This window comes from Pelodiscus sinensis, chromosome 8 (assembly GCF_052426305.1).
Source record: "Pelodiscus sinensis isolate ZL-2025 chromosome 8, ASM5242630v1, whole genome shotgun sequence".
Lineage (NCBI taxonomy): Eukaryota > Metazoa > Chordata > Testudines > Trionychidae > Pelodiscus > Pelodiscus sinensis.
In genome coordinates, this window is record NC_143059.1 from 6,714,200 (window position 1) to 6,740,688 (window position 26,489).

At 40.5% G+C, this 26,489-nt stretch overlaps 1 protein-coding gene and 1 long non-coding RNA gene across 5 annotated transcripts in view; one reads left to right on the forward strand and one right to left on the reverse strand.

Annotated features, from left to right (window-relative positions):
* ADK (adenosine kinase) overlaps positions 1–26,489 on the forward strand; it is a 417,444-nt gene that overhangs the window by 316,538 nt on the left and 74,417 nt on the right. The window lies entirely within an intron of this gene.
* Positions 4,913–26,489, reverse strand: part of LOC142830479 (uncharacterized) — a 137,070-nt gene continuing 115,493 nt past the window's right edge. The window contains exons 3-6 of the long non-coding RNA XR_016350207.1: positions 16,827–16,906; positions 13,201–13,281; positions 9,704–9,875; positions 4,913–8,207 (exon numbers count right to left, since the gene is read on the reverse strand). This is a non-coding gene — a long non-coding RNA (uncharacterized LOC142830479). The remainder of the gene's footprint in view (positions 8,208–9,703; positions 9,876–13,200; positions 13,282–16,826; positions 16,907–26,489) is intronic.

The window sequence follows — 26,489 nt, forward strand, 5'->3', positions numbered from 1 at the left end:
TTTAAGTAATTTGGAAATCTCACCTCAAATGTTTTACCTTCATGTGGAAAATTAATGAGCATATAAAAAAGGTGACTACATTTTACTGAAAACTAATGATATTTGTTCAATAGTCTCTTTAAAAGAGGAGGAGCCGTATTCTTCTTTAAGCCGTCCAGATTTTAGATACTTCTGAGATCAGGAATAAAAAAGCTAGTGTGCTGTCCAGATTTTAGATACTTCTGAGATCAGGAATAAAAAAGCTAGTGTGCTGTGTGTACATTGTACTAAGTATCATACAAGATGGAAAGGTTATTCCAGAGAAGAAGGCAGATTACATTGTATCTCACCAGCTTCACTTTTAGTAGTGATGATAATACTTTGTACTGTATAGCACTTCTCAGAGCATCTTGAAACACTTTACAAACATGAAACCTCAGATTATACCAATGGGATGGTGGTATATTTATAAATGGATAAACTGAGCCCAAGGTCAGTAGCAACAAGTTAAAAACAAGAAGAATCAAAGATTTTTGGTTCTTTCCCCTTTTGTAACTTCTAGAAGTGCTGCCTCCACACTAGATCTGTTTTGGGCCAAACTCTGGCTAGATCTACACTGCAAAGATAAATCCGAAAAAGAAACGCAATTTGCATTATGCAAATTGCATATCTTTTTCCGCTTTATTGTCAAAAGAGGCTTTTCCAAAATTTGGCGAGTCTACACGGTGCCAAATTTCAGAAAAAAGTCCTCTTTTAACACATCCCTTCTTACTCGTAAAACAAGGTTTACAGGGATGGCGAAAGAGCGTGTTTGCTTTTTCGAAATTTTTTTCCACTCCTTGGACACAGTGTGGCTTTTCCAAGGATACCTCCCATATCCCAGAAAAGTGCTGCAGTCTAGATGTAGCCTCTGTTAGGTAGAGGTATGAGACATGCAGAATTTGGCTTTTATTTTTTTAGTTGATAATTTTAAATTTGATCTTTAGGACCTTTTAAAGGTAAAGTATATGCAGTTTCAGTAGACAAAAAGCAGGACATTTACTTGGTAAGACAGTTGTGATCAGTCAAAATACTAATAAAAATAATTAATATGAGGCAACAGTGAAGAAAATTTACAACAGCTCTTGTGTTTGTGTCTCACAGGAATATTTGCAGATAACTACATGTGGAAATGTATGGGTATGAATGAAGGGCTCAGTACTCAGCTGCAGCAGAAGATTGCCCTATAGCTCTGCCATCCTAGGGCTGACAAGGTAGATTTAGCCTCCAGGATAACTAGGGCTTGTCAGGAGTTGGGACCAACGAGGAAGACTTGACCTATGCTCTGTTTTTTAGGCCAGGGTGAGCTTAGCCACTGTAAGGGCTAAGCAGCAGTGCAGAAGTATGGGTAGCAATACTGTACCATGCCACCGTTACTTCAGCATTGCTGTCTTCAGAGCTGGGCAGCCATAGAGAGGCAGCTGCTGAGTGAGGGCCCAGCTCTTCAGACAGCACTGCAGAAATAAGGTAGCTGTCCTGCAGCCCTCATAATAACCTTGTGACCTCCCCCTCCACAACTTATTTTTGTGTCATGACCCTAGAATTATGCAGTCCTGGAAGAATTCTGGAATTTTACTATGGCTCTAAATGCAACAATTACAGAATTCCTCCAGGACCACTTGCAACGCTGAAATTTCAGATTTAAATAGCTGAACTCACAAAATTTATTATTTTTCAAATCCTGTGGCTGTGAAATTGACCAAAATGGACTGTGAATTTGGTAGGGCTGCATCCACAAATAATCTAGAAAAAGGAGTAAACAGTAAACTGGCAAAGCATGTAGGTGATGCAAGATAGTTACAGCTAAAGCAGACTCTGCAGAATTCCAAAGGGATCTCACAAAACTGGGTGACTGCCAACAAAATGGCAGATTAATTTCAGTGTTCATAAGTGCATAGTAATGCATATTAGAAAACATAATTCCAACTACAGGTAAAAAAATGATGGGGTCTAAGTAAGCTGTTACCACTCCAGAAAGAAATCTTGGCATTGTAGATAGTTCTCTGAGAACATCTGCTCAATGTGCACTAGCAGAAAAAAAAAAAAACACAATATTGAGAACCAATAGGAAAAGAATAGATAATAAGGCAGACAATAACAAAATGCCACTATATAAATCCATGATATTTCCAAACCTTGATATTGCCTGCAGTTCTGGCCACCCCATCTAAAAAAAAAATATATTAGATTTGGAAAAAGTAGAGAGAAGGGTAATAGAAATTGTTAGTGATATTGAACAGCTTCCATATGAGAAGAGATTAAAAAGACTGGGACTGTTTAGCTTAGAAAAGAGATGGTTATGGAAGGGATATGTTAGAGCTCTATAAAGTCATGAATGATGTGGAAAAATAAACAAGGAAGTGTTATTTGCCCCTTCAAATAACACACGGGGGCGGGGTGGGGGGGAATCATGCAATGAAATTAATGGGCAGTATGTTTGAAACAAACAAGGAACTATTTTTTTTACACAATTCACAATCAACCTGTGAAACTCATTGCTAGGGGATGCTGTGAAGGCCAAAACTACAACAGGAGTGTTTTTTTTTAAGGCTAAGTAAGTTCATATGGAGACATCATAATAGAGGCCCAACTTAAATGTATACCCTAAATTAAAAAATACAATAAGAGAACCAAAAAATTGCCACCATGGCTTACCAACCAAGTAAAAGAAGCAGTGAGAGGTAAAAAGACATCTTTTTAAAACGTGGAAGTCACATCCTAGTGAGGAAAATAGAAAGGAGCATAAACTTTGTCAAATTAAGTGTAAAAACATAAGAAAAGCCAAAAAGGAGTTCGGAGAACAGGTAGCCAAAAACTCAAATAATAGTGAAAAGTTTAAGAACATCAGAAGCAGGAAGCCGGCTAAACAACCAGTCCTTGGATGATCGACATGCTAAAGGAACACTCAAAAATGATAAAGTAATTGCGGAAAAGCTAAATGAATTCTTTGCTTCAGTCTTCAAGGCTGAGGATATTGGGGAGATTCCCAAACCTGAGCCATTCTTTCTTAGGTGACAAATCTGAGGAACAAATGGATAAACTTAACAGTAACACGTCCCCTGGACCAGATAGCATTTACCCAAAAGTTCTGTGAAATGTGAAATTGCGGAACTTTTAACAGTGTTTTGAAACCTATCCTTTAAATCAGCATCTGTACCTAATCAATGGAAGATAGCTAACGTGACTCCAATATTTAAAAAGGGCTCTAGAGGTGATCCTGGCAATCACAGACTGCTGAGTCTAATGTCAGTACCAGGCAAATTAGTTGAAACTATAGTAAAGAATAAAATTGTCAGCTACCTAGATGAACATAATTTGTTGGGGGGAAGTCAACATGGTTTCTGTAAAGGGAAATCATGCCTTGCTAGAGTTCTTTGAGGGGGCGTCAGCAAACATGGACAAGGAGGATCCAGTGGATACAGTATGCTTAGATTTCCAGAAAGCCTTTGACAAGGTCCCTCACCAAAAGCTCTTAAGTAAAGTAAGTTGTCATGGGATAAGAGGGAAGATCCTGTCATGGATTGATAACAAGTTAAAAGACAGGAAACAAAGGGTAGGAATATGGGCTGACATGACAAAAAAAGGTGGAGAAAAGTTGTTCTTTCTTGCCACAAAGGGCAGGCCAGAGGCAATATGTTCAAACTACAACATAGCCCATTTAGATACCGTTCAGAAGTTTTTCCTGAGATTGTAAGAACTATAGGACAATGGAACAGGCTGCCTCAGGAGCTTGTGGAAGCTTCTTCACTGGAGGTTTTCAAAAGGAGGCTGGGTAGTCATCTGCCTTGCATCAATCCTGCATCTTGGCACAGGATTGGACTAGATGACCCTGTGGGTCCCTTCTGATCCTATGATTCTATTATTCTAAAACCGTGAACTACAAGACTGGAGCAATGCCACATGTGAGTCTACTTTCACAAACCACATGACTATTGTAAAGTGCATTCTGCTGGCAATCTGTTGGTATATTTTCAGAGTAAAGAGAGGTAACTAGTGATTGGGCAACAAAATGGCAAATGAAATTGAATGTTGATAAATATAAAGTAATGCACATTGGAAAAAATAATCCCAACCACACATGCAATATGATGGGAATTAATTTAGCTAATACTACTCAAGAGAGAGATATTGGAGTCATTGTGGATAGTTCTCTGAAAACATCCACTCGGTGTGCAGTGACAGTGGGAAAAAAAGCAAATAAAAAGTTAGGAATAATTTTAAAAGGGATAGAGAATAAGACAGAGAATATCTTATTGCCTTTGTATAAATCCAGCACACCCACATCTAGAATGCTGCGTACAGATGTGGTTGCTTCAGCTCATATGTGCTTATGAAAACATAGCTTGTGATTGTGTAATTGAAGACTGTCTTAATGCATACACATAATGAATCAAATTAAGGTTAAATTGATGAGCTTAATTCTGGCATTTCCTGATTTTTGTGTGCTCAGTGATTGCAATGTCAGCATTCTTTAACTCAGTTCTTGGGTTGTATTAAGTATTCCTATTTCCCCATAACTCCAAATATTCCTAATGTATCTGCCTGTCCTCTACCACTGCAGATAGAGGCATCAATAGAACACCTGCTTATTGGCTAGAATGAGCAGTTCCTCAGAGACCTCTCTCAATTCCACTCCTGGGATTAACCATCAGTTGCCACCCTCCTTCTGCTACCTTTGCTATGCTTGAATCCAAAATACACTGTCATGTTTTATAACTGTACTTTAGAGCAATTCTGAATTCTTCAGAATTTCTTTGTGTTACAGGGGAAATCTGATAATTTCAAGGAATTCAAATAGATGTAGTTTTCAATGCAGCCATTCTATTCCAATTTAAATGTAATATGAAGTTATTTTAATATCTACTTAAGGGAAATAGGTACTAGGTTCTGCTGCATATTTCTAATTGTACAAAAATATGTTGAAAGTGGATGACATAGGCTCTTTGGGTTTTCATAACTTGTGTGAGGAATAGACACCTTGCTTTTTGGGAACTAACCTTGAAGCTTCAATACGCTTCAGAAATTGTAGTGACAATTTATTATATTCAGTATATTCCCACCATTATGTAGAACCATTTCTTAAAGCCATGCACCAAACTCCTCTTTCCCCTGCCCCCTCAATTCACTACCCACATATACTCTGTCTCAATTTCTACATGTAGCTCATAGAATATGCTTACCACTGTGAAGAGGGTTGCACATCCAGATTCTAAACCCAGCAATAACTGTTTCATGTTTGAATCTGTACAGTGAGGGAGAGCAAAACGTAGGCAGCCTGCATCCCCCGCTATCATCTTTTCCATTTATGTATTGCACTCTCACGAGTATTCTTCACTGGTAGGAAGAAACCTAATCTATCAAGGACAATATTGAGGGTGTTTCATAAAGACTGCCCAAAAGGTCTTATGAATAATATAGAGATTCATCTTTTTTTCCCCTTCCTGTGAGACAGTTGTTTAAGAACTGTGCATTGACTTCTGCTAAACTCTGTTCCAAGGACCAGAGTCCATACTGGAATTTTGGGGTCACCAGAGTTGCATTAAAATACATTGTTATTAGCACAATCTACCCATTGTATATTCTCTCTCTCTTTCATATAATATATATATAAAAAGTTTTACCTGCTGGATGACAGAATGACATCATCATGTCGTCAGTGTAAACAGGCTCTTTCAGCAAAGTGAAAGCAGCCAGGGAGAGGGGGTAGGCGGGCGTAGCGAGCAGAGGGCACCGCCCCCTAGTAATAGTATAAAGGGGATTCAAAGGAAGCCTTCGTGGCACAGCGCCACATAAGCATGTTCTCTGCATTCTTAAGATATCACATGAAAAGCCAAGAGAGTCTTCTTGGCAGTTTTTCCTCAAAAAACCACCACAACATTACGAAATGAGTTGTTGGGAAATAGGATGGGGAATACCTGAATTATCTAAGCAGTTCATCAGTTGTCCAAAAATGGCAATTATAACTCTACTGCTTTGTGAATGTGCATCTCTAATCGCATATTTTTGGGGTTTCTGGTCAGAACATAGCTTTTCCATAGAATCGTTTGATCAAATACTAACATCGCCTGAAAGCTGTAGTAGGGAAAATAGCTACCTGATAGCTGTATCACTGTGCTATTAATTTAACGTAACATCTGTATAAGTCATTACATTCACTTGGAATTCTGCATGGACATGATCTATCAAAATATAACAAATATAGATACACCTCCATTTGTTTTAGCAAGTTAACTTCTGAGATACTTTAAGGTGTGTATTCCATTCTGTCTCAAACCCTGACAGATTTAAAGCAAAACATTTGAAGCAGGAAATGGAGTGTGTGTCAAACTAAGATAGAGCTCTGTTTCATTTAAGTGTAACTCAAATTAAGAACATAGAATTTGCTGTGCTAGTCTCATATAACTATATCCCTGGAATTCTTTCTAGGCCGTAGTGAAAGTGACAAATCAAAATAAGTAATCTTTTCACACATGGTAAATAATATACATTATTACAATTTTTTCTTATAACACAATCTTATTTCAAACTCTAGCTATTCAATTCCAACTTTCTCTTCTGGAGCTTTTTTGTCAGGAAATAAATGTCAATTACCTCTTTTTAGTCAACTTTCACCTCTACTATTCTTAAATAAGATTTTATTCTCCTAGTTATTTCAAATCTAAAAGTATGCCGTGTGGAATACCGCAACATAAATGAGCAGAAACATTGGCTGCTTCAGAAGGCATGTAGATGGATCCAGAGTGAGAGAGGAATGAGTAATAGGTTAGAGAGGGATGTTATCACACCAGGAAGGTACTTAATTCAGCAATCAATTATGCAGGCATTCCTTCCTCTCACTGTTTTCTTTAAATAACAAATTGCAACAGAAATTGAAGCTACATTATGATTTATGTTTTTATTTTATTTTTTTAAACTGTTCAATTTCATCATGCAAATTAAAAAGCCTAAGTGTTTCATTTTCAGCTATATTATTTTATTGGTACAATAATGATTCTATATACTGGATGGGTGGAGAGGATTGGACATTTAGACGGATAATGAGACCATCCACAGTTAAGGGATATAAACTCTCATTCTTCAGAGCGTACACTAGCCACCATCTGATGACAGTTGGAGAGAAACCTCTCATATGAGCGCATTATTCTATAATTGTCCAATATGGGCTTCTTGCAATTTCCTCTGAAGAGAATCTGTGGCTGAACTGTCAGACAAAGGATATTAGAGTAGACAGATCACTAGTCCGTTCCAATCTGAGCAATTCCCATGTTCCTTTTGTTGTTCTCATAACAATATATGTAATGTTATGACTTTTTCTATTGCCTTGTTTTAAAAATTAAAATGGGACAACTGTTTGAGGTGCCACTGGTTTCACCCTCAGTTTCATTTTGAAAGTATTTAATTGCGCCTCTTAAATACCTTGAGAAAAAAACCTCTCACTTGTGTCTCAAAGAAAGATGGTACCATCGTGGGAGGATTAGGAGGCCCCTTTACCAAAATGGGGGCAAATATGGATTGCCATTTGCCATCCATTTATATTTACTGTACTGACTTTAATAGGAGCAACCTGTGCACTCAGAGAAATGCCTGTCTTAAGCTTTAGGCATGACCAGGGCCTTTAGAGAGTATAAGAATTAGGGAAGAAGATGACTGTGTTGTTTTTTTACTCTCTTCCCTACATACCCTGCTCCACAGCAAGGAAGAAACCATGCCATAAAAGCTTCCACATTGCTCACAGTAATGTTGATATGCCCGAAACATACTTTGGTTCTTTCCCCTCAAGACACATTGAAGAACGTGGATAACATCGATAGCACAAAGATGGTACCTTGATTGTTCTTCCTCCACTCATTATTTTCTCCCAATGCTGTCATCTTTGGAAGTAAATGCCTCTGCCATATTTACTGCTCTGCAGTATGAGGTCAGTATGAGGAACGTAATCAGGTTGGGACACATAAGAAGTTAAATCTGTGTAATAGTTTAGACCTCAGTCCAGCTCCTGTTAAAGTCAATAGAAGACTCCTGTCGACTTCTGTGGGAGCTGGCTAAGGCACTGAGTGAAGTTGTCTGCAGTCACAGCTGCATGAGATCAGGAGATTAGTGTTCTCAGCAGTACCTGGGTTTCTGGCTCCTGTTGTTGATGAGCCTTTCTCAAGCCTCCCTGGATTCTAGTGAAGCTGGCACATCACAACCTGCAGATGAATAAACCCATATAATATGTGTGTACACTGAATGTAGTCAAACAGTCAGAGTCTTGCGGAGACACCATAAAATCTTTCTTACAGAGACAATGTATGCTTTATTCTAGCAGCTAACTTTCACATCTCACTCTTGCTTTGGTACACATGTTCGAGGTTACACTGTGCTGTAATGGATTGAAAATAAAGATAGGAGATATTTGAGTATGAATACTCCCTCTGCCTTGGGCAAGTCACTTAACCTCTCTCCCTCCAAATTTCCTTATGTGAAAAGGGAATAATAATAAATCACAATCATACAAGGTGTTGAGAGAGCTGGGCAATTTTTTATAGCATATGGAAAATTTAATGTGCTATGTAAATGGCAAGTGTTTATTGTGACACTGAATCTCAGCTACACGGGTGCACACAGGGGCTTGTGAATGAATATGTATGTAGCCCTTCCACCTGGCCCCAGAGCCTTTCTTAAACAAACAAACAATATTTTAAAATAATTCCTGTGGCAGTACATTTCTCCTGCACCCAAATGAGATTCTGTATAGATACGTTCTTAACCCATAAGTGAAAGTAGTACAATTTACTTGGCTGGCATTATGTGATGCTGTCCTATAGTATTCGGCAAATTGGGCTATGTCTAGACTGCAGCGCTTTTCCTGGATTCCGGTCTCCTGGAAAAGCAATGCCGCATCCAAGGAATGCAGACAAAAATTCTGAAAAGCAGATGCGCTCTTTTGCCATCCCTGTAAACCTTGTTCTATGAGGAAGAAAGGATGTGTCAGAAGAGCAGGTTTTTCTGAAATTTGGTGCCGTGTAGTGGTAATATTGGAACAGAACAGGGCTAGTCTCTTTTTCTTGCTTTCTCAAGGTCGCCCCTTATCTCATTATATAAGGTGCCTGATGCCATGGTGAAATCAAGGATGTTCCTTGTTGGCTTGTAGACCCTAAGTGGAGAGCCATCTGTGAGCCAGGAAAAGCCTTGCACTCCTTTCCCTTACTTGGCTCTACAGGTACTAGATGGTCGGGTGATGTGCTACAGCCAAAGATTGCTACAGCTTCCACTCTGTGGCAAACACCTTCCCTAAAGCTTTTCTTTGCCCTCCCCTGTCCTGTACCTGGCCAGTTTAATTGGCTTCTTCCCTCAAATAACAAAACCTAAAGCCCCTTGAAAACTTATTACATTCTCACTCTGTTATGCTCTCCTGAGTGTTTGTCCAGGAAGACAGGATAGGGTATTTAATGGGTTTGGAGTGAGCATTTTATCTGAGGAGAGTTGCAAAACAGCCCATGAGTGCCAGATGCCTTAGGCCCAGATCTGCAGAGGTATTTAGGCATCTAACTTCTCAAATAAGTGGGAGTTAGTTGATTAAATAACTTTCAGAACCTTGTTCCTCATGGTTTAACTGATCCCACACATGTCACGGCTGACATAAGTAAAACAGCAGCACCTGGCCAAGTATATCTAGGCATCCAACTACTGCTAAAAATCTTACCTGAGTAGTCAGCTTCTAACTGCAGCCTGTGGCTGAACACTACAAGAGGGCTGGTCCAGAGCACTCAGAGGATTTAAGTGTAGGTATCAAAGGGTTCTGAATATTCCCTGGGCTCCAGACATATGTTGAAGTTCATTGGGAGCGTGCAACATACCAACAGCACCTGTGCAAGCTTTGGAAAAATTCCAGTTTAGTGTCTGTTAGCAGAAAAAGTAAAGAAAGTAGTTGAAGTATGATGATGATCAACTTGTAACTGTCTTGCAATAAGTGCTTGTTGAGGGTAATGAACAAAATGGAGCTGATTTTATTCTTGGTTCCATGTGTGACTATAGGATGCCAAATTAAATCAAAGCCGTAAGATATGATACTTAGCTTTTGGAATGGTTCCTTCTAGTGTGCCTTATTAGCAGTCAAACATCAAATGTTTTTTTTTAAAGCAATGCTGAGTATTAACTGAAAATCATTCTTCAGTAGAAACTAGTGACGGTTACTTGGAAACAAAGAATTCTTGTGTTTCTGTAAGTATAGTAAGCGACACTGTTTTTCTTGAAACTTTAGGATATGAATTATATTCTTATAATGGCAGCTGCAGGGTGGAATGTTTTAACACACTGGAGTGAGATATATCTTGGACACATTCTTGGTATCTTAAGTTCAACATGCTCCATATGGTGCCACTGAGCCAGTGATTTTGAAGAAAACAGTCAGACTGCTGAAACAGCGTAAAATGCAAATTAGTCTTTGCTATAGAAGTTAAAATGCACTGTCAATCATTTTACTTTCCTTTCTACACAAATACTTGCAAAGCAGGCACCACTTTTTTGTACCAGCTGTTGAACATCAGTTAAAGAAATGGAAGAGGTGGTTGCTAAGAAATGTGTGTTCCTTGTGGCTCAGATTGTGCCCTGGTCTAGCACAGTCATGTTGGTGAGCAGAGGGAAGCAAGATGCAGCCTTCCGTTCTTGTCATGTTAGCACTGCCTTTATCATGGCTCCAGGCATTCTGGGATGAGCAGGGGTCATGTGTTAGCGTGTCTTCTCCCTGCAAGCAAGCATCAGGGGTCTGGCAAAGGGAGCTGTGGCTTCCCCAACACCATCCGCTGGCCAGCAGAACCCACTGGCTGTGCAGGAGAACTGTGCTGATCTTTTAAGCAACTTATTTCCCCATTAGCACAAGAGAGGATCCACAGAGGAGTTGTGTCCCAGAGGGGTACAACTCTTCTGCATCATCAGAGCAGTGCAAAGCAGCCAAAGCACTGTAGGGAAACTGGCCCTCAAATTGCCGGTTTCAAGGGTTGTGTTAACTGAGAATGGTGCTCTGTGAAGTGGCAGAGTCAGTCTGAGTCCAAAATTCTTTCTGATCTTCTGCCTCATTTTCCCCAGTAATGTGAAGTGCAGTGGAATTAAGGGGCAGTACCAAACACCAATACAAAAGCTGGCATGCATCCACAGACCTTTGTAGCGCGATGTCAGTTGGGCCCGATAATCAGAAAATGCAAAGGCGCAATCAGTGAGCTCTCATACCACTAAGTCATTACAAACAATAGTATTGTTGTGTGGCAATTAGCTGGAGAGGAAAGTTGATAATTGGTTGAATTACTGCTGATGTCTGAATGGTCCACATAAATTTACTTGAGCAGTTCACCTGAGTCTGTCTGTAGGTTATGTAATTAGAGATAAATGAATAGTTAATAACTTGACTTAATGACAAACTAATCTCCTCAAGTATAGTCTGTGCTCAAAAGTTCAATTAATATTAACAAAATGAACCGTTTTTAAAGTGTCTGCATTATTTTATTGTTAATATCATTTGGGACAAAGAAAAAGCTGACACATATGCTAACTGTCATTTCGGACCCAGCTTTTAATTTATGTTGAGTCAGAAACTAATGAATGGATTTACTTGTAAAAGTACAGAAAAAATTATTTTGTAGAACTTCAAAAAGATCTCACCAAACCAAATGACTGGGCAACAAAATGGCAAATTAAATTTAATTTGGATAAATGTAAAGTAATGCACAGTGGAAAAAGTAACCCCAACTATATATATAATATGTTGGGGGCTAATTTAGCTACAATTAATCAGGAAAGAGATCTTGGAGTCATCATGGATAGTTCTCTGAAGACATCCACGCAGTGTGCAGCGGCAGTCAATAAGCAAACAGGATGTTAGGAATCATTAAAAAGGGGATAGAAAATAAGATGGAGAATATCTTATTTCCCTTATATAAATCCACTGTACGCCCACATCTGAAATACTGCGTACAGATGTGGTCTCCTCATCTCAAAAAAGATATACTGGCATTAGAAAAGGTTCAGAGATGGGCAACTAAAATGATTAGGGGTTTGAAACAGGTCCCATATGAGGAGAGATTAAAGAGACTGGGACTTTTCAGCTTGGAAAAGAGGAGACTAAGGGGGGATATGATAGAGATATGTAAAATCATGAGTGGTGTGGAGAAAGTGAATATGGAAAAGTTATTTACTTGTTCCCATAATATAAGAACTAGGGGCCACCAAATGAAACTAATGGGCAGCAGGTTTAAAACAGATAAAAGGAAGTTCTTCGTCACACAGCGCATAGTTAATCTGTGGAACTCCTTGCCTGAGGAGGTTGTGAAGGCTAGGATTCGAACAGGGTTTAAAAGAGAACTAGATAAATTCATGGAGGTTTAGTTCATTAATGGCTATTAGCCAGTATGGGTAAGGAATGGTGTCCCCAGCCTCTGTTTGTCAGAAGGTGGAGATGGATGGCAGGAGAGAGATCGCTTGATCATTACCTGTTCGATTCACTCCCTCTGGGACACCTGGCATTGGCCACCATTGGCAGACAGGGTACTGGGCTAGATGGACCTTTTGTTTGACCCAGTATGGCCATTCTTATGTTCTACTCAAGTGGTGCTACAAATCTGGGGTCATTATCTTATATCATACAAAACAGAACTCGGTTAAGTGTGGAGTCATGACTGGCACTTAAGACATTGGCTCACATTTTTTTCCATACTTGAAATACAATTTATCTAAGGGTTTATCAGGTTTTTTTCCCTTGCAATGAGCTGATTTTTTTTTAATTTAAAAAAGAACTCTGTGTTCATCCAGTCAAATGATATATCACTGAATGTGTGCTAGTAGATGTGTTTTATGAAAGCTTTATGCCTCTCTGGCTTCTTCTGATCTGCAGTAATTCTTTTGTTTTCCCAATCTGTACATTGATTCAATCTTAGCCCTTTGACATGATGACATAATGCTGTCACCAAACCCCACCTCCCATTCCCCCCACCATCGCTGAGATAAATGGAAATGGTATTGGGGGATCCACCATACATATTCAATTCAACCAGTTATATCCGAACGTGGAACTTGGTAGAAACAACAAGTGTTGTTTTTACAGTTACAGACTAACACGGCTACCTTCTGAGACTTCTTCCCCAGTGGGTTAGTCAGTGCTAAATTGGGGAAGAAAAAGTGAAAGGTTGCACAATCTGAAGTGGAAGTTACCTTTGCTTTCTTTCTCTATCAGAGGCTTTCCATCACTGTGTGTGTCAGCACCATGTACATCAGAGGGAAATGTAAATATTCCTGTTTGAAGAAAAGAGAGATCTGTTATAGGGCTGACATTTTGCAGTTTAGCTAGTGAAAATAGAAGGGACTCATTGGACCAAATAGTCTGTTCATCTCCATCTCAAATGATGAATAGTGTGAAAATAGGCAAAAATCCCCACTCTACAAAATGTGACCCCTTTTTATTTTAATAATAGAGAGAGGGTGAGTCCTAGGAGTCAGCCGCATTCTCCCTGTCCTGAACCCATACTCCAGCTATTAATGGTCTATACATGGAATTTTCTCCTATTATGGAAGGGACAGCATCCTGTGCAAAGAGGTGTGGCACATGGTAAGCAGGGAGCTCATTTACACAAGCTTTACACTCCTGAGCAAGTCTGCACTTTGTAGAAGTGGAAAAATGTCCCCATCCTTTCTAGCTGTACACACAAGACTGGCTTTCTGGGTTTTGTATAAGCCAAGAGGCTGTGAATACTTTCAGCTGGCTGGAGACCTAACAGGGCAAGTTATTTATCTGAAAAGTTCATTGGAGTTTTTTAAGTAAATAATCAGCTCACCTTTATGCATTGTGGAGGCAAGGGGAAGATTGTCATCTTAGTGAAATAAAGGTACGTGGGGAGATTCCACTAATTTATAGCTAAATTTAACTATTTTAAAGAGAGTAAATTATTGCAGCTCCAGAGCAGCAGTAACTTACACAGTGACAATTTATACACGTTTTATGTACCTGTTTACTTCAATGTTCACTATAAAAGTATAGTTACCATAGCAATGGCCTTACTGTCTGATTCCTGTGCTAGTTTTGAAATGTACAACACCCATATGTCACCTGAATTGTGGTTGTTTTCTGTACAAGCACTGCAGATAGAATTTGAGAACTTGTCACACAACTTCCTAAGTAAACAAACACACTTAGATTTACAAGTCTCAGAGGGGTAGCCGTGTTAGTCTGTAACTTTAAAAACAATGAGTAGTCCTGTAGCACTTTAGTCTTCTTCAGATGAGCAGAATGGAGAGAAAAGAGGGGACTCTCAGAATTTATAACAGAAAGAGAAGGGAGAAGGGGCAAGGATTTATAGAACATTGTATGGTGAGAAGGAATTGGTCTGAGAAGATCTCAGGTCACTAGTATCACTAGCACTGTAAAACCTTTGTCACTGAACTAAAAGAAAAGCTTCCCTCATTAGCAGGTAATCCACAACTGTATATTTAACCAAATATCTTGTGCAGCAAATCCATACTTACCACAGTGTTCCAAGAGAAAAACGTGGAACATTCAGGAAGACATTTTCTCTGATTGTAAAGGTGAACTGTCAAGTTGAAATATCTTTGGGGTTTCTTACTGCTCCTTTATAATATGTAAAGATGCCCTCATAATGTTTTTTCCTCTCGTTGTTTTTCTGCATGAGAATATATCTGTTCCTGTCTTTCCTTGTATTTACAGAAAGGCTTTGGTAATCTTCCAGAAGACTGAGGTGGTGACCTCACGCAGCTCAGGGCTGAAACGGGAGCTGCAGTTCACCTAGCCCTAATATGTGGGATTAAGAATGTGGAGACTTAGATTTCCTAAATTAATATTACCCCACAGAAGGGTGGCAGACTATTGCAACAGGGCACAAGTCAATAGAAACGAGTGAATAGAGGCAGGGAGAGCTCACTTACCACAGACCTGCTCTTTCCCCTCCCTTGGCTTTGCAAATACATTCCAGGAGATGTGTGTACATTTTCATGAGTCCTTAAAAATGGGCGGTCTTCCCTCACTACTCATATAAACAGTTATCTTCAGAAGCAGTTCATGTTTGCAGCGATGCAGGCTCAGCCCGCAGGCTGCTGGCTCTGAGGTTTCTCATCTTTAACACCTCACTCACATGCAAGAGCATGTGTCACCCAGCCTCACATAGCCATTAGTGAACCGTCTGATCTTTTGGTGGGTAAGGAAACTCAGAAGGAGCTAAAAAACAATCCAACACTGAAAGATTAGGGGCTGTTTAGATGTAGGAAGTGAAACTGCAAAGTTTGACTCTGCATCTCTTAATCTTTTAATCAGGAACTGGGATTGCATGGCTCAGGTTTAAGTCCCATGCTGCTAAGTCACTGCCCAGGCTCTCTGATGATGACAGATAGTTTAAAAAAAAAAGTCAGGACAAGATATTTTTATTTAAAGAATAAACCACTGTTAATCATAACTCTGAGGCTACCTACATACTGTGTAAAAGACACTAAGGCAGCTTTTTTTTCTTTTGAATTAACAAGCACATTTCACTACTTTTGGATCTCTCTATTTTCCTTTCTACATGACAGGAAAAAGTTCCCTCCATCCAAGGGACAGTAGGAGGGGGTTATGCTTAATTGTTTTCTGAACACCATATTGTACCCGTTTGCTGCACACGTGTGCAAACGGGAGGATTTATGAAGCCTCACATCACTTACCATATGGTAGCCTCACACTTTTACTATTCATGGACTAGCCACAATATGGACAAGGCCTTGTTGTTCATCTCACTGACCGGCAGTTTGCTGGTTTGGCGAGGTGCACAGCTTGCAGTCTTCTCTAAGGATACTCAGTCATAGGTCAGGTATATGGTTGATTTATTGGGTTTACTAGCTTAGTGTGTCAAATCCCCCATTGGGCCTTTATCAAGTTCCCACTCATTAAATCTACACATTCCTAATTTTGCCACTTATTGTTTTTATAGCTCATGATGAGTACATTCCATCTGGTGACTTTAAAATGTGCACCCTTTAGGAATGTTAGGTCCTAGTATATTTTACCATTGGTGGCAAATGTGAAAGCATATACTAGTACAGGGCTACTCAACACGCAGCCTGCAGGCCACATGTGGCCCGTTTGTTTGCGGCCCATGGTACGGTTTGGGTTTACACGGGGCTCAACACATGGCCTGTGGGTGGGAGACAAAACAAAAAAGTAGTCAATATAATGGTCTTCTGCTGATACGCATTTCAGTAGTTAAATTCCTGGATTGTCGTTGCTCATTAAAAGTGCTGTCATATGGATGGAAATCTGGTAAATATTGCATTTTATTAATATCAGCAGAAGTGACTTAAGAGGCCTGCGTGTGGTGTAGTCTTGCCTTAATCTTTGTATTCATGCCTGTCAGTATGAAAGAAGCTATTTGCATATGCATATATATTTGTAAATGCAACCACATTCAAGTTGCTGCACTCGGCATATGTTGTGAGTAGCATTGTGGGCCCTGGAGCTTCTAAAGTTGAGTAGCCTTGTACTAGTGTAACGCTTACAGGCGGAACCGAACCTGCGACCTCTGGAGCTTTGTGAATAAACATCTACAGCTTGAGGGAAAAACCAACTTGAGGGAAAAGGTTTAAGTGCCACTACATGGGCCAGTTAGACACACCAGTAGGAGTGTGGGTAATGCTAGCACTATAGAAAGTGAAGGTGCCATATACCCTGGCACTTAAACAATAGGCTCTGAAGAAATGAACTGGCTACATTTTCTAAACGAAAGTTGTTCTACTGCTACTAAAACTGTGATTTCATATTCTTGCTCTGCTGCTACTTGAATATAGTGTTCCTTACTTACCTTCTGCTGCTGGTCCAGCCACATGGTCTGGGGTGGATTCCCAGGATGTGTTCACACACATGTTCCTCTGCAGCCCAGACCTGAGGACACATTTTTTATCACATGAAAGAGAACTGCTGGTACTGTACATCACCAAATGCTAGAGACTCTTTTCATGAAGCGGGAGCACTGCAGGGGAATCTGGCAAGGAAAATGTGTTTATGTAACGGCACTGAGTGTTGCAATTGCCATCACTTCGTTCGCAGGCTGCTGTGAGTAAGTGGTGGGAGGAAAACAATCCAAACTGAGATCTATTCAGACACCAGGGGCAGCTCTAATTGTGCACAAATGCTTATTAAAATACTATGGAATGTTATTGGAGGCTACTGTAGTATTAAATTCCTTGAGAAACCATATGTAGCAGACTCATTGATGGGGATGAAAACCCACAGGTTTCCACCTTTTTGTTGGAGATACTTCTTTCTCTAGTGTCCTCAGTATATGCCAATATCCCTGGGAGATTCACAACACAAGAATAATTACTGAATTATTTGGCTCTTGTATTTAAAAATTACTTTCCAAGTCCAGCTGTCTGAGGTTTAAGTGTTAGGAGAACAGGGTCCTTATGACGTAACTTTATCAAATGCAGCTAGTCTTCCATCAAAATGCAGAAAATATAAATTAGAGCTTAGGACCCTAGTCAAATCTGGCACATAAAATTTTATGGTTATGTTTAATGTTCCATATGTGCTTTGGACAGATGCCAGATTTGAAAAGAACTGGTTTAGCATTATTTATAAAAAAGGAATTTTCAGTACAGTGTCTTCTGCGTAATATCCAACTGTTGATCACATGAGCTGGACAAGTTATGGGTGAAATGTCTGTGTGTCGGTGGGTGGGTGAAGGTTGTATGTTTGTTTTATATAAGATAAATCTGTGATCGGGGGCCTTCTAGAAACATTACTAAAACATGGCACAGCAGACTTTATACAAGACCCTCTTAAAGCATAAATGAGAGGAAAAATAATCTACTACTCCTCAATAGAAGCAAAATGAGAGAGCCATATTCTTGACTTCAATGCACATGCATCCACTTACACAAGGTCCACTTTTCTATTTTGTCTTGGTGTCCATAACATAACTAAGTATTTATAATACAGTTTTGTATTATGTAAGCATCAACATTTATCTTGGATGCTCTTAGAGAATCTTGAATTAGGAGAATTCCAAAAAAGAGAGATGCAAAAACTAGGGATTTCTACACTGCATTTCTGTTTCGAGAGAAGAATGCAAATGCAGCTGAGTGAAATTGCAAATGAAGCACCGATTTGAATTTCCTGTGCTCCATTTGCTAAATTGCGTCTGGCTGCTATTTCAAAACACGCTATTTCGAGATTAAAAAACACTGTGTAGACGCAGTTATTTCAAGAAAAAACCCTTCTTTTGAAATAACCCTTAAACCTCATTTCATAAGGAGTAAGGGAAATTCAAATCTGTGCTTCATTTGCAATTTCGCTCGGCTGTTTTTGCATTCTTCTCTTGAAAGTGGAATGCAATGTAGACATACCCTATGTCACTTCTATAAAGCGGGCAAAGAGATCCCAACCTGGCTCTCTCTTCCTTCTCACCACCACAGATGAGGCCCTTTTGTTTTTGGGTTCCCAATACCATTTGGTGGTCATGGTGCTGCCGCTTTGGCCGTGTGGAACTGTCCTATAAGAATGTTCGTTTAACAAACTGCCAAAAATTGTATTGACAATACAAGTGAAAGAAAGGAGATGGTTTTCAGAAATTCTATATATCAGCCTAGCCTGACTGTAGTTTCGTGGGACAAAGAACAGACAACTCGATGGTCTCAGGGCTTTCTCCCTGTTAAATTTAAAAAACATGCTGCAAAAAGTTGAAGTGGTACAGCTTCTTAATAAAAGAGCTCTTGAATCTTTTGTAATGAAAAGTATTAGGAATATATGATTGCTATCCGCACCCCCTCTAATACATAAAAAGCAAATGTATTAACTAAACTATTTATACTATAGGCCAGAAAAGGAAAAAAGAGAGAGATTTCCATGTTTAAATACTTGGGTTGTGCTCTGGTGCTATGGTGTTGGGGCCATTTTAGGACATAGACAGGAGGAGCCATTAAATCCAAAGCTAATCTAAAAATTTTAATTTCAGTTTTAAGTGGATTTATAGTCTTTCAGTTATCATATTACCTAGTAGGGGAGAAATCTCAAACAGTATAAGCATGTCATCTATATATACTGAAGTACTAATCTCTAAAGCCCAGTAATTAAAGAAAAGAAAAGGATGATAGTATGACAGAGCCTAACATAAATGGAAGATTTTAAAGATCACAAGAAAGTGAAATAACTGATTCAAACTTGTAGGGCTTGGATCAGATCAGTTAACGGGTATTATCATAGGTGACAGGCAAACTAAAGAAGTATGTACCAAAATGTCAGACACAGTGTTGCTCTGTGAATGTGTTACACTTCTCCAAAGAAAGCAGTGCAATTGACAATTTCAAACAAGTGGCATTCTTGCCATTGTTTCCTTACTTAGTAGAAGTTCAGAGGTCAGCTTCATAATATTGCCAGTCCTCATCACCTCTGAAAATTAAAGAGTTGAATTTGGACTTAATCCAAGTCTCTCCCTTCTGTGCTCATAACTCAGTCATCCTTAATATTTTTATATGAATTGAGGCCAAACCTTTCTTTTTCATTCTAGAGTTGAAGGTTAACTACCTATATTTACAATCTGTGGAATTACTTAGTGCAATATTCATATTTTTTAAACTGTAGGAAAAATGTATTTGTACTTGAACATGTTTATGACTAGGTATCACATGAAATTGTATTTTTAACAGAAAATGTAATCTGATCAATTAAGTTTATTAACAAGGCCATTTTATAGTTATAATTAATCTAAAACTGTCTAAAATGAATGATGTTTTAACCTAGTGGTCTTTAACAATAGTCCATAGAGAACCAGTGGTCTCTTGAGGCGTTGCTTATGATCAGCAGAATAAAATATTTTTTTATTTAAAAAAATCGGATCGTTCTCCAGTGGTCTGGCAAATGAAAATCCACTGATCTAACTAGTAAAAATTTGGTTGCGGGCATGTGGGCATGAAAACAAAATGAAAGAATGCATCCTAGACAACAGGGCTATAAAATCACCTGATGTTCTGACTTTGTTTAGCTACAAGAAACACTGCTCATGGAAAAGAAAAGTATATCAAATGATGATTCTAGGAGAAAATCAAGGCACTGACATGCAAAACCACTTATGTCAGATAAGTTTATATATATTGCCATATGTTTTAAAAATCCAGTATAGATCTGAGCAGATTTCCTGAAAAGATCACACTAGGTGAAGGAGCACACATTGCATGAAATCAACTATATGTGAAATGTTAAAACTGTGCCTGTAACTACCCATAGCTTTGATAAATTATACACATTTTGTTAGCCATGTGAAATACATTATCAAGTATGAGGTGAAACATCACATGCTTATTCATACAGGAATGTAATTATAACATAGTTCACTTTTATTTGTAAAACCTAAAACAGGGTAATTAATAAGTAAATATTTTTTTGCCAGACAGTGATTCAGATTTTTCATCTTTTACAGCTTGCAGTTTGTTTTTACTGGCAAGAGAGATGTGCCTTCAAAATAGAAAGGGTGTGGTGAGAAATATCCTCATTTCCTTTTCAGTTTAGGAATGCTAGAACCTGTTTTTTCCGGAAAATATCCCATTTTTGCGTTAGAGCAGAAAACAAGCTGGCAGAATAGACATCTGTTTACCTAAACCAATTTTTCAAAAGGTTGATTAAATTCAAATCATATGAGAAGGTGAATGAAGAAGTCAGTAATGGGGTTGTTTCTTTTTCCGATCTGCCCAAGGTTGGTAGGAACTTAAATATATCTAAACTGGCATTAAAAACCTGTGGCTGGCCCATGACAACTGATTGAAGATCACAGGGCTTGGGTTGCAGGATTGTTTCACTGCAATGTAGATTTCCTGGCTCAGACTACAGCCCAAGCTTGGGGACCCTCCCACTTCACAGGGTCCTACAATCTGGGTGCTAGCCCAAGTCCAAACATCTGGGCTATGTCTACCCTCGCGGCTTCTTGCGTGAGTAATATGCAAATGAGGCTAAGCGTGGAATATCGCCGAGCCTCATTTGCATACCTAATGAGCCACCACTATCCTGAAAAGTAATAGGTATAACGGCATTGCGCAAGAGGGGTTTTTCTTGCGCAAGAAGGGGCAGTGTAGATGGTCCTTCTTGTGCAAGAGCCTCTTATGAAAAAAGTGGTGGCTTGTTAGGTATGCAAATGAGGCTCGGCGATATTCCACGCTTAGCCTCTTTTGCATATTACTCGCGCAGGAAGCCGTGAGGATAGACATAGCCCTAGAGTGCAGTTAAACAGCTATACAGCCCAGCACTGCGAGCGTCTCTCTAACCAGCATGGACTAGCTGCAGATTTTCAGTGCTGGTGTAGATGCACCCTTATTGGCTCAGGTGAAATAAATCAGTAGAGTAAGTCCAGTTCCTATCAAAACCTTAAAGAAACCCAATTTTTTCACATTTAGTAAGACTTATGGGAGTTGTCATTCTTCCAGCTAAGAGAAATGGGATGGAACTCTCTTCAGGACTACTCTTTATTTGACTGGAGGGATTTCTTTTGCTGCAATTCCCAGCTCTGCCCCTCTTGCCATAACTCAAGACATTGGGCAAGTCACTTCCTCTCCATGCCTCTGATTCACCTTTCACCCTATATCTGTCTTGTTCAGGTATCTATAAGCTGTGAGGTAGGGCTGTTTCTGATACCATTACTGGACCTAACCAATTGAGTTATAAGATCAAGAATACATATTCCTACTCATCCAGAAATATAATTCATGCTGTCATGTGCCGACAATGTCCATCTGCATTGGACAAACGTCTCAGACACTTCGCCAAAGAATCAATGCACACAAAACAGATTTTAGACAGGATCACAAAGAAAAAACAGTTTCTTGCCATTTCAACCAGAAAGGGCATTGTCTCAATGACCTGATTACCTGCATCCTGCTTCAAAGACCTTTCAACACCAGACTTGAAAGAGAATCCTCTGAACTGTCATTCATGCTTAAATTTGACACTTTACACCTAGGTCTTAACAAGGACCCTAATTACCTTACCCATTACAAAGATAGCTTCCTCAATTATCACCTCTAATATCATTAGCTCACAGACATTTACCTCCCCCCCCCTCATCTCCCTTCTGTTCTGAAATTTGACTTGTCCTTTTCATGTGTGTTCATTTTTGTTATTGTATCCTTTGGTATATATGGTCGTGCCAATTTTCTTCCACTGTTTGATTTGAGGAAGTGGGTCTGGCCCATGAAACCTCATCACCTAATAAACCATCTTGTTAGTCTTTAAAGTGCTACATAGTCCTGTTTTTTGTTTCAGCTAGGCCAGACTAACACGGCTACATATCTATTACTATTGTGCATATGTCTGAGTGTAAGCCCAGGGTTTGAATTCAGAGTTGAGCCCACAAATATACCACACTAATTCAGGGCTCAGACCCATCCTCCTAGGAGCCTATGGGGTGGATGGTCCAAACTTGAGTCAAGCTGTAATAGTGTACAAGCCCTGTTGTTTTGCAATGTAGATGCAGCTTTGTGGGACTCATGTTTTGGGAGTTCACCAAAAGTATCCCAGAAGCCAACTTTCTTTGTGCTCTGGACAATCAAGTTTGATGGTGTGACGGGGCAGGTCGCGAGCCCGCGCTGCCCCACACTAGAGACGGCTCCGAGCTGGGAGCGGGGAAGCAGGAGGGCTGTTCGGGCGGCAGCGAGCCCACGGCGGCCAACCGTGGGGCTGAAGGGGCTGCACTAGAGACTGCCGGCGGCGCCGCGGCTGCAGGCGGCCGGGCAGTTAGGTCGCAACCTGAGGACGTCATCCATGACATCACACGGGCGCCCCGGAAGGGCGAGGCAGAGGGCCGGGAGGCAGGGCCAGCAGGGGACGCCGAGGTGGCCAGAATAAAAAGGGCATGGAGCCCAAGCAGAGGGGGGGCGAGCCGGAGCGAAAGGGCATCCGCCCCCAGGGAGTGAGGAACGGTAAGCCTGGCACCACACTGGGCCACGTAAAAGGTTTGTCAGGGAAGAAGCGGCCCAGGGCAGGGACGTGCACCCCGTGAGTGGAGGGTTTAGGGGCTCCAACCCCCTCCACTGAGTAGGGACGAGTGTCCCTGCCTTAGGGCCCTGGGCCGGGGCTCGGAGAGAGGGAGGGCCCGAGCCCCCTTCCCTGACCCCAGCGGTCACCCGCGTCACAGTTTAGATGCGCTCTTACCCTGACCTGGCACGGGGAAGAGTCGGACCGAAAGGATCACAACTAAAAATCGCCGGGGCTTCATAAGTACTATTTGGCTCGCACGAGCCCGTATGGGATGGGTTAGGGGGGAATCGGTAACAGATGGACAGTCAAGTTTTCCCATACTGCACCATGAACTAGCACAGAGCAGCCACTTTTTGGAAGGGTGCTACCGAATCTGGGATATGGTTCATTGGACTCAAGCCTCATAATACAGTGCAAAACCTGGAGTTCCAGGTTGGGACCTATGATTCATATCAGTTTCTAACTTGGGTCCCACAGTCTCAAGCCCTAAGTTAACAAACCCAGAGTCTGCTAAGTCAAGTTCCACTAACATGGGGCTTAAATTGCAGTGTAGACATGCTATGTGTTTCACACAACTGTAGTAGCCAAAACTGTAAACTCCAACAGAAGAAATTAATCTTAAATGAGGTTTTCAGAGAGGGTTACAAAACACGTACAGACTAAGTTAACAGGCAGGAGCCTGTCTATACGCAGAATGTCTAAGTCAGCTGAATTCAAGCTAACTTTAAAAAGGTAAAATTAATAATATTAATACCAGTAAAGAGTCAGGACCGTTGCTGACAGGTAAGTTGGTCAGTTTTATTTTCTTTAATAGGCGTTAGCAGAGCAGTTAAACCAATCACATGAAGAGAGTTATGTGATCATTCTTTATAAGGTTCCTTACTGAATAGCCATTACTTATAATTCTAAATGGCTGCACGTGACATACAAACAATGTATATCAAACATCTTGCTTTTATTGCTAAAAATCTATTAACCTTTTAGCTGTCCAGTTGACAATAGTCCTGCTATATCACAGCAGTTTGTAGAAATACCTAATCATTCTCTTCAGGTAAAATTGCTGGATGAGAATGTCTTGTCAGTGATTTCAGGCCAGTTTGAGTGGCTGCAATCACAGAAGGACTTGTTGAAAGAGATTCAGTTCTTTATTTCTGTTTGGCATTCCTCAGCCAGGAAGTAATACAGGAGGTTTCAGATTGCAGAGAGTGAATCCAAGGACTAGCATTATAGATTTTAAAAGATCCCGAACATCTTTCATTTGTATATATTTATAAAATCCTTCTCTGGCTTCACACCCTAACTATCTACTTGATTTTAACCTATTTGTTTCTATCTTCGTTTTGTTTACTTAATTTGTGGATTAAGCGAGGAGGTTTTTTTATCTTTTCCTCCCTTTGCCTCTAATCTGTTTATACATTTTAGAAATGTGCATCTATTTGTCTGTCTGTGAGTGCATTTGTTCAAGAACTCCTAATCTGTAAGAGCTAGGTCCACTAAATTTGGTATGCAGCTTCCTCTGCTCCTAACTTAAACAAGGTCAAGGTTTGGTTATGTCAGGAAAACAGGAAGTGCTTGTAATGGGCTTGTTGTCCATAACATGGAAGGAGGGGGAGGTTGTTTGGAGGGATGCTATACTGCAGAGTGCCCACTGGGGGCACCACACCACCAACAGAGTGGCCAGCTGGGGCTGGAGCTCACCATCTTGTCAGCCACCAGACTGGATAAGTTGGCCCCCTGCCACAAACCCCAACCCCACCGCCCTTGGCCTCAGCTCAGAAGCCATGGGGGAGGAAGAAGGGCCCCTGCCAGATGGCGGAGAAAAGGCCCTAATACCCCTCTGGAGTAGCCACAGCCCCCTCCTGCACCACCAGGCGCCTAGCACCCCTCCCTTGTCCCAGTCTGGCCCCCCAGCGATAAGCCAGCAGACAAGGTGCACAGTTCCTCCCCCCACAGAGCAAGCCAGACGGCAGGGTGCGTGGCCTCCCTTGCCCATCCGGCCCTGGGAGAAACCTTAGAGCAGAGAGCACAGCCCCCTCCCTCACACAGAACAAGCCAATGGTCGACCCGCTGCCCTCCCACACTGGCCCAGGCTGCCCCTGGAGAGAGGCTGGTAGCAAACCGCATTCTCTGCTCCTCACCCCCATCCCTCACTCTTACACCCCTCAAGTCCCCTTCTGGGCCCCTCCCAAACTCCTGCACCCCCATACCACCAGCCCACTGCTATGAAGGAACTAGGCAATACCAGGTAAGTCTTCTAGTTTAAAAAAAAAAAAAAAAAAGCATACACATTCAGATAGAAAAAGGCACAAGTTTGTTAGGGTAATATAGTATAGCTAATTTGATATCAGAAGCGTATGAGTTGAGATACAGTGCAGAGAGGCATAAAAAGTGCTGTTGTTTAGGTTCGTGTGTAAAGTGGAGATACAAGTAATAGTTCTGTATTCATCATAACATTTCAAAATGGCTCAGGGGCGTATCACTGCTGCAGCTGTTGCAGACCTCGTAATGGCATTAAGCCTCTGACTCTGACTCTTTTTCAATATTTATTTGCCAGAAGATTCTGGCAGCAACTCCAATTCTGGTAATAACCTAAATAAGAAACCAGTTGATAATGATGGAAAGATATAAAGATGCTTGAGCCAGAGCTGATTTGGGAAACAAAATTTTAATTCTATTCTAAATGGGCCCTTGCAAATAACTCCCTCTGGTAGAAGACCATGAACTAATGGTCACATTGTAGCTCTCATCCCCCATCGTGTTTTCACTTGTTCTCAATTTTTTTTTCTTTCCCCCCATTTGGCAAAACCCCGTGTGCTTTATGAATTGGTCAGTTTCTGTAGCAGTATTGGGAAAATTTGAGACAGCAGTCAGAATAGGGCACAATGTGCATCCCAGCTAGCCTCTACAATCTAAGATAATTTTGAGACCTGACACTGCTCACAGGAAAGGTAAAAGTGTTCATATTTCATCCAGTTAATGCCAGATGTGCTTTATACTATAATAAATAGCGGGGGAGGGGGGGGGATGCAGGAATGCACTGACATTATAGTGATGATTCTCAGGCTTTCTGCAGGGGCCGCCCAGCTACTATTGATTCCTTGTCTGAATATGTGAACAGTTGCATGCTCCTGACTAGACTGACTAGAGCAACGTTTCAGATGAATTGCTCATGTTTGTCAAGAGGCGCAAAAGATTTTGAAGCATTGTATTCCCATAGAGCATCTCCAAATACGGATCAACCTTTACAACTGTATGAGAATTTGACCAGACACAGATTTGCTTCAGAAGATATGCTTGATGTTTCCCTTTCTGTCTTTTCCCCTCTGTTCCAAAGCTCCCCATATCTCTCTTTCTAAAGCAATTGGAAGAAAAAAAATCTGGATCAATCTGTCTTTGCTGCTGAGTTCTGAGTACCCTTTCTGAATGGGTAGTTTTTATAACGGTGCGGGTGGATATATTGTTTTGACACAATGGAACATGACTCTTTCTGACCTAAAAGGAA